This window comes from Etheostoma spectabile, unplaced genomic scaffold, assembly GCF_008692095.1.
Source record: "Etheostoma spectabile isolate EspeVRDwgs_2016 unplaced genomic scaffold, UIUC_Espe_1.0 scaffold325, whole genome shotgun sequence".
NCBI lineage: Eukaryota > Metazoa > Chordata > Actinopteri > Perciformes > Percidae > Etheostoma > Etheostoma spectabile.
In genome coordinates, this window is record NW_022605585.1 from 362,653 (window position 1) to 372,089 (window position 9,437).

Below are 9,437 nucleotides of genomic sequence, written 5' to 3' on the forward strand. Positions count from 1 at the left end.
CGCTCTTTGGCAAGTACACATCTCTACTTTCATTAATTTTGGGGCGTCTTATTCAATTTTATAGCATTTGAAGAAAACAAATTGAAGTGTTTTTGAAATAGCATTGAGTAAAAGTTGACATATTCCAGTCTATGATTATCCATCAACATCCATTCCTTTAATTTTAGTCTAAATAATTCCAAATTTCTGCTTTTCTAACTCAAACATAAGGTACAATTTCCTATAAATGAGGTTTAGTGACCATAAATTACTGTAAAACTAAAGTTAATAAGTTAGTGTTACGTATATTGTTAAATGAAAAAGAGTGACAAACATTGAAAAAAAGCATCAAAGTGTTGAAAAAAGGGACAAAATGTAAAAAACTTAAAACGTTGATTTAGAACTTAAAAAAGGGTTGATTTTCAATTCTGAGGGAAGACAACACAGGTTAACAACATACACTCACTACATGACACACACACAGTCGTGGGCTGCAATCTGACAGAGGTTATCGTATATCTACACTCACCGCCACTTTATTAGGTACCCCATGCGTGGTAACGGGTTGGACCCCCTTTTGCCTTCAGAACTGCCTCAATTCTTCGTGGCATAGATTCAACAAGGTGCTGGAAGCATTCCTCAGGGAGTTTGGTCCATATGACATGATGGCATCACAGTTGCCGAGATTGTCGGCTGCACATCCATGATGCGAATCTCCCGTTCCACCACATCCCAAGATGCTCTATTGATGAGATTGGGACTGTGGAGGCCATTTGAGTACAGCCAACTCATTGTCATGTTCAAGAAACCATCGTGATGATTCCAGCTTTATGACATGGCGCATTATCCTGCTGAAAGTAGCCATCAGAAGTTGGGTACATTATGGTCATAAAGGGATGGACATGGTCAGCAACAATACTCAGGTAGGCTTGTGCGTTGCAAACGATGCTCAATTGGTACCAAGGGCCCAAAGAGTGCCAAGAAAATATTCCCCACCATGACACCACCACCACCAGCCTGAACCGTTGATACAGGCAGGATGGATCCATTCTGATGCTCGTTTGAACTGCAGGAGATTCTCTTGACCATGTCTACATGCCTAAATGCACTGAGTGCCGCCATGTGATTGGCTGCTTAGAAATTAAGTGTTAACGAGCAGTTGGACAGGTGTACCTAATAAAGGGCCGGTGAGTGTATGTCCAGCGTTCCTGGAGTTCATCATAGACATGATGTAATGGCGTCCCCTGGCTTACATTTCATACAATGTTGATGTCTTTCAGACCATTCTAAACAATTTGGAGGGAGTCCAAAAGAAGTGAAGACAATCTATACCTGAATTAGGTTCCCCCTCATCACATGACGTACTTTTAATTAATAGGAGAGACATGTTTGGCAGACATGCAAATTAGGTTTATTGTACAGCTCAATAAAATGTACAAAGTTTGCCGATTAGACCCATCACTATACAAATACTCGTACATCTATACATAGAGGTAGAGAACCATAGCTCCCCCCGATGGAGCTAGACACCGGTGGTGGAGCCCGAACCGGACCGAAGGAGTTCCGGACCGGTGTGACTCGGTGATTGGCCCTTGTAATTGTGTATGATCCTGATTGGTTGAGCAGGAAGGTGAACGCCTCCAACAGCTGATTCCATTTAGGAAAGGAGCCTTGACTAAATGAGGTCTTCCTGAAAGAATTTACGCTGAGCCACTTTAAATCGGGAGAGACTAGCTGCAGATATGCGACTGTTATACACAGCAAAAAAGTCCATTTATTAGGAAAACAGCTGATTAGGAGGACACTGATAAAGTTAGGTCTTCCTGAAAGAAAGTACCCTGAGCAACGTTAGGCGGCAGGGTGGCCCGAGTGTTAGCACCGGGGGGCCTTAGGCAAGAAGGTAGGGTTCAAACCCTGGTGGTCCTGGGCCTTCCTGTGTGGAGTTCGCATGTCTCCACCTGTCTGCGGGGGCTTTCTCCGGTTTCCCCCACCACTAAAATGTGTTTCCCCCCCCCCCCCTCTCTACCAAGCTGATGATGTGGTGGAGGCTGCCGTGCATCACCTGGGTGGGGCTACACATCGATGGTGTTAGAAAGTAGCCCCCCCCACTCTGAAGCGCTTTGGGTCTATGTAAAGTGCTAGCCTATAAAATGTAATGAATTTTTTTGTATTATTAAGATTCCTACAGATTCTGTTGAAACACATTTAACCTTTATTCTCTGTTCTTTTTCTTTCTGTTTTATCTGAAAACATGCTTAGATTGATGTTGTTTTTTCTTTTATGTCCACTCATCTCCTCTCGCCTCGTTTCCTCGTTTCCTTCTCCTTCTGCTCTTTGTTATTTCCTCTCCTCCCGTTTCTTCTTCTCTTTCGTTTTGTTTTCTCCTCTCTTGTTCCTTATTCTCCTTTTGTGGTCAATGTTGAAAATGTGGATCAGTGTTCCCCAAAAGTCCAAGACATGTCCTCAAGTGTCTCGTTTTGACAACTCAAAGATGTTCAGTTTACTGTCACAGAGGAGGGAGAAACTAGAAAATATCACATTTAAGGAGCTGGAATCAGAGAATTTTTCATTCAAAAATGACTTAACTGATTTATTGATTATTAAAATAGTGGAGATGAATAAGTTGCAAACTGATCAATTACATAATTTCTTTGCAGCTGTAACGCGCTGTGTTTCCTCTCAGGTGGCAGTTTGCCAGTGACGGAGCAGACATCGGGTTTGGGGTGTACAGAGGACCAAAGATGGCGGCAGACAGGAAGTGGCGGAGATGCTGCAGGTCCTGCCCAGCGAACGCTACAACGCACACCTGGTCCCTGAAGACAGCTGTCTCACCTGCACCGAGCCCGGAGTCTGTGAGTCCCCGCACACCGAAGCATTGGATTAGATTAGATAATACTCTATTCACCCACAATGGGGAAGTTCCCTTGTTTACGTCTTGTAGTAACGTCTGTCCCGACGTGCTGGACCCAGGTTTTACGTTTCTGCAGAACGGAACCTGCTGAAAACCAGTTTTTAAACTGAGTCAGGTCCGTTTTTATGTGTTAATGTAATGTTACTTTTTCTAACTTTCCTGTATAATAAATACGAATGAATGAATGAATGAATGAATACAGCAATATTTTTCTACAGTAAAGAACAACAAAAAACCAACAGACACCAGACAATGTGCAAAAGTACTGAATGAATGTAAAGTGGAAAGAGATTGTCAAGTAAAGTTAGGGGTCATAGCACAAAAAATATGCAATGTCATGAGAAGTGATGTGAAATAATAGAATAACATGTAATTAAATGATAGAGCAAAAGTAAGTGACCATAGGATTTATCTATGAATAATATCAAAAGGAGGTTTGACTTCTTGACATTTTGGGGAGTCTTTCTTGCGGATGGTCGAGGTGCTTTCACACCTATATGTCCTGTCGTATTGTTCATTTAGTTTTGCATCTTTTCTTTTCTTGTTTGGTTAATATTTTAGAAGGAACAATGAGCAGCTAGTCCAAGGCTGCCCAATTTGGGGCCCGCGGGCCAAGTTTGGCCCGTTCTCCCTTTGTTTTGCCCCCCCCATGGCATTTGAATGCTCCTGCTTATTCTCCTCTTATTTTGAAAGTGCTGTAAAATCCTGACTGCAATGACTACTAACTTTTGTTTTCTGCAGCTAATCAGTACAAACTCTATGTAAACACAGTGCTGGTGAACTCCTTATTAAATTATGCAGGAAGGTTTTATCTATGAAAAATTACAAAGATTACGGGAAGAGAGAGGGCGAACCTGACAGAGGGAGATGACAATGTCACACTGACAACAGCGATTGTTTGCTCACAATAAGAAATAATAATAACAATGGGCAAGGTTGAAATTGCAGGCTAGCACCAGAGATTGTCTGGTCCGTTTTCACCAGACCCCGGAGTGTTTTGGCGTGTAGTCCGGTTGGTTGGGGGGGGGGTGAAGCTCATTCAACTCCATAGTGGACCAGGCAGGTGATTTACTAAAACTTCATAATAATAGAGTTGTTTTCCCTGTTCGATGGCTGTTTCGGTCATTTAAGATCGTTGTTGAGGGCGCCGGTGGCTCAGTTGGTAGAGCGGGCGCCCATGTCATTCCTCTCTCTCTTCTCCTTTCATGTCTTCATCTGTCCTGTCAAATAAAAGCCTAAAAATGCCCCAAAAAAACATTTTTAACCCTTGTGTTGTCCTGGGTCAAATTGACCCGTTTCAAAGTGTTTAATATCGAATATGGATTTCTTTCAACCAAATCGCACATAAAAACGTTCTTCAGTAAAATTAATGATTTACTTTCATTGAATCTTTTGGCTGTTTTATTGAATCTTATAGCATTTGAATTCTTTTTTTTAATGGTTTCAAACCAGCATCCGGACTAAACTTTGACATCTACCCGTCTGAGATCCACTCAACATCCTCTGATCTTAACTGTTAGTCAAAATAATTCCTAATTTCTGCCTTTTTAACTAGAAACCTATGTATAATTTGATACAAATGAGGTTTGTTGACCATGAATTCCAAGAATAAGTGTAAAACCTGTTATTAAACCAGCTCAGGTTTAAGAAAAAAAAAGCACCAATAGCATGGAAAAAGTGACAAATAAATCAGATAAAGAGACAAAAACGTTGGATCAAAAATATTTATTTTCAATTTTGACCTGGAAGGACAAGTTCATGGTTAACGGGAAGACAACACAAGGGTTAAAAAAAAAAAAGATAATTGTGTGAAAAATGAGCTTCAGAAACGTTAAAAAGTTCCATAAAGTCCCTTTAACCGTCGTGTTCTTCACTGTGTGCAGACGTGCTGTGTTTTGACAACAGCTACAGCATCCTGCAGTCCAAGAGGGTGAGCTACAAGGTGGAGGTTCTTCCTCCTCCAGACGGACAGAGTCCACGCAGCCCAGGAGACTGATCCAGAACAGAGTCCAAGCAGCCCAGGAGACTGATCCAGAACAGAGTCCACGCAGCCCAGGAGACTGATCCAGAACCCAGATCCATCAGACTTTCACTAATCAGTGACACCTGGATCAATGTTTTCACATCAAAGGGGGGGGGGGGTTGTTGTCGCTAGTTAATCCATGTGATGTGTCAAGATTTACAATTTGTGACAATTCAGACGACAAAGAAGATCAAGAATATCAAGAAAAACTTGTTTCAAACCAGATAACGTTAACCTCTGAGGAGCTTATTCCCCGGAGTCCTTGTGTTTTTTTGCACAGCGGTTTTCCTTAGAGTGGCATCTAAATCCTGGTTGTAGCTGTCGCTGTGGTCCTGCTCCGCGTCCTGCTCCGCCCTGCTCCGCCCTGCCACACCCTGCTACATCCTGCTACGGTCTGCTGCACCCTGCCACACCCTGCTACGCCCTGCTACACCCTGCTACATCCTGCTACAGTTTGCTACACCCTGCTACGGTCTGCTACACCCTGCTACGGTCTGCTACATCCTGCTACGGTCTGCTCCCCTGCTACGGTTGCTACCCTATAAACGCCCTGCATGCCCTGTCTTGGCTGCACACCCTCCACGTCCTGCTACACCCATAACGCTTGCAGTGCCTGTTAAGTCCTGCCACACCCTGATACGCTCTGCCGTGCCCTGCCACATCCTGCTACACCCTGCTACACCCTGCTACACCGCTACATCGCTGCTACGCTCTGCAGTGCCCTGCTACACCTTATAACACCATGCCGTGCCCTACTACAAACCTAATAACGCCCTGCTGTGCCATGCTACGCCGTGAACTACTAAAACTTCTATATCTGTCACTGTCATTATCTTTATTGTGACTGTTCTTTCTACACCCCCCCCCCCCCACCGGACCATCAAGGACCCACCTACCGGGAAATTACTGGAATTTTTGTAATATAGAGTGTGTCTTGACACTGCTCCGTCTGTAAAGGTCTGAGATAACTCTTGTTATGATTTGATACTATCAATAAATAAAATGAATTGTTTACAATTAAGTGACCTTTAACAAGTTAAGGATTATTGGGGCCCTGGGTAGCTCACCTGGTGACTATGCGCCCATGTACGGAGGCTCAGGTTGTGGCGCAGTGGCCGCCAGTTCAATGCCCTCAGACCTATAAGGGGCAAGATTCCAGATCGACCCAGCTCTGAAAGCTGTAGGAACAAACAGTTAGATTAGCTCTTCTGTGTGACTTGTGTCTCACTAAATCAGTCGTCAGACACGCGTGTCCATCTTCTATCTACGCTGTTTGGATGCACAAAAAAACAGCGTAATGCGTTCTAAAGGGTGCACAATTCAATTCAATTAACAAAACTATCTCAGTATGTAAATGTGATAGTATACACGCTGTTACGGTACAGCAAAATGGAGGACCCCAAATGCAGAGAATAGGGAGGCAGGAAGGGAAGGTATAAATCGGGTTTATTTGAACAGTCAAAAACAATAGGTGCGGGAAGGTGACGTCCCAAAACATGAAAAGCCCAACACCAAGAAAACAAAGGCTCAAAAGGAAGCGATCCAAAAGCAGTGTCCGGGGGAAGACTAAGTAAAAACTGGGAAATACACGCACAGGTAAGCTGAACACGCTTACAGGAACATTGCCGCCTAGTCAAAAGAACTGGAAGGATCTGACAACAAGGACAAGAAAAACACAGGGGTTAAATACAAGAGGCAACGAGGGTAATGGAGAACAGGTGAGACATCAGGTGAATCCATTGGGTGGGCTGGACAATCAGACGGACAAAAGTAAAGCTAGACAGATCAGACAAGACAGGAAACCGTACTACAAAATACACAGGAACGGAGCAGACAGACGCTCAACCGGGAACAGGAGACCGATCAGGCACACGCGACTGAGGGAAAACCCTGAGACATCCACAGGGAGGCAAAACAGGAAAACAAACCAACACAAAAAACCCCAAACCATAACACACGCCAATACAAAACAAAAAAGAAAATTGGAATTTCTATGAATCCGTTTTGAATCGGTAGAGCTTGAATCATTTTTGTGTGCTAAATGTAACAAAGGCTAATCTGGCCTCGACTAATGAAAACAATTCAAATCCGACTGGTAAACTGGAACGTTGTTCAGTCGGGTTTGGAAGTCCCCAGAGTCGCGTCCGAGCTCTGAGGTCAGTGAACCGCAGTAGTTACGGTAGCGCCGTCTCCCGGCCTTTTCCTGGAAGTTTGCTGTTAGGCACTAGGTCAAAGGTCAGGTCAAGGTAAAAGTTTGCTCTATAGCACAAGTCACCAACCGGTCCACTACTGCCCCGACAGATGCGCCCAACTACCGTAACCCCCACGTAAAGCTCATACACTAAACCGGGACACCTTCTTAACGAATATGCCACAATCCCGCCGTAAAACTTACTACCCTACACCAGGATTACAGTGTTATATTACGTTGTTATGGTCATCAGATGGAACTATAACACAGGTTCAGAACATTAAAGTTAGATATAGTCCCTTTAATTAATGCAAATCTTAGTTCATTTAGTTTGTCGTACTTTTAATTTCTCAACTGTCAAGGTGTTTCTATAAGTGCGGCCGGGGGTGGAGTGGCAGTCCGTGTTGGTGTGTTGTGTGTGTGTGTGGTGTGGGTGTGTGTGTGTGGGTCCATTCCTTTAATTTTAGTCTAAATAATTCCAAATTTCTGCTTTTCTAACTCAAACATAAGGTACAATTTCCTATAAATGAGGTTTAGTGACCATAAATTACTGTAAAACTAAAGTTAATAAGTTAGTGTTACGTATATTGTTAAATGTAAAAAAGAGTGACAAACATTGAAAACAAAGCATCAAAAGTGTTGAAAAAAGGGACAAAAATGTAAGAAAAACTTTAAAACGTTGATTTAAAGCTTAAAAAAAGGGTTGATTTTCAATTCTGACGGGAAGACAACACAAGGGTTAACAACATACAACTCACTACATGAACACACAACAGTCGTGGGCTGCAATCTGACAGAGGTTATCGTATATCTACACTCACCGGCCACTTTATTAGGTACCCCATGCTGGTAACGGGTTGGACCCCCTTTTGCCTTCAGAACTGCCTCAATTCTTCGTGGCATAGATTCAACAAGGTGCTGGAAGCATTCCTCAGGGAGTTTGGTCCATATTGACATGATGGCATCACACAGTTGCCGAGATTGTCGGCTGCACATCCATGATGCGAATCTCCCGTTCCACCACATCCCAAGATGCTCTATTGATTGAGATTGGGACTGTGGAGGCCATTTGAGTACAGCCAACTCATTGTCATGTTCAAGAAACCAGTCGTGATGATTCCAGCTTTATGACATGGCGCATTATCCTGCGAAAGTAGCCATCAGAAGTTGGGTACATTATGGTCATAAAGGGATGGACATGGTCAGCAACAATACTCAGGTAGGCTGTGGCGTTGCAACGATGCTCAATTGGTACCAAGGGGCCCAAAGAGTGCCAAGAAAATATTCCCCACACCATGACACCACCACCACCAGCCTGAACCGTTGATACAAGGCAGGATGGATCCATTCTGATGCTCGGTTTGAACTGCAGGAGATTCTCTTGACCATGTCTACATGCCTAAATGCACTGAGTTGCCGCCATGTGATTGGCTGCTTAGAAATTAAGTGTTAACGAGCAGTTGGACAGGTGTACCTAATAAAGTGGCCGGTGAGTGTATGTCCAGCGTTCCTGGAGTTCATCATAGGACATGATGTAACTGGCCGTCCCCTGGCTTACATTTCATACAATTTGATGTCTTTCAGACCAATTCTAAACAATTTGGAGGGAGTCCAAAAGAAGTGAAGACTAATCTATACCTGAATTAGGTTCCCCCTCATCACATGACGTACTTTTAATTCAATCAGGAGAGACATGTTTGGCAGACATGCAAATTAGGTTTATTGTACAGCTCAATAAAATGTACAAAGTCTTTGCCGATTAGACTCCATCACTATACAAATATCTCGTACATCTATACATAGAGGTAGAGAACCATCAGCTCCCCCCGATGGAGTCTAGACACCGGTGGTGGAGCCCGAAGACCGGACCGAAGGAGTCTCCGGACCGGTGTGACTCGGTGATTGGCCCTTGTAATTTGTGTATGATCCTGATTGGTTGAGCAGGAAGGTGAACGCCTCCAACAGCTGATTCCATTTAGGAAAGGAGCCTTGACTAAATGAGGTCTTCCTGAAAGAATTTACGCTGAGCCACATTTAAATCGGGAGAGACTAGCTGCAGATATGCGACTGTTATACACAGCAAAAAAGTCCATTTATTAGGAAAACAGCTGATTTAGGAGGACACTGATTAAAAGTTAGGTCTTCCTGAAAGAAAGTACCCTGAGCAACGTTAGGCGGCAGGGTGGCCCGAGTGTTAGCACCGGGGGGGCCTTAGGCAAGAAGGTACTGGGTTCAAACCCTGGTGGTCCTGGGCCTTCCTGTGTGGAGTTCGCATGTTCTCCACCTGTCTGCGGGGGCTTTCTCCGGTTTCCCCCACCACTAAAAATGTGTTT

At 43.8% G+C, this 9,437-nt stretch overlaps 1 protein-coding gene and 1 long non-coding RNA gene across 2 annotated transcripts in view; one reads left to right on the forward strand and one right to left on the reverse strand.

Annotated features, from left to right (window-relative positions):
* sec14l7 (SEC14-like lipid binding 7) overlaps positions 1-9,437 on the forward strand; it is a 19,969-nt gene that overhangs the window by 7,538 nt on the left and 2,994 nt on the right. The window lies entirely within an intron of this gene.
* LOC116686189 (uncharacterized) overlaps positions 5,116-9,437 on the reverse strand; it is an 8,624-nt gene continuing 4,302 nt past the window's right edge. Inside the window, exon 2 of the long non-coding RNA XR_004331172.1 lies at positions 5,116-5,148. This is a non-coding gene — a long non-coding RNA (uncharacterized LOC116686189). The remainder of the gene's footprint in view (positions 5,149-9,437) is intronic.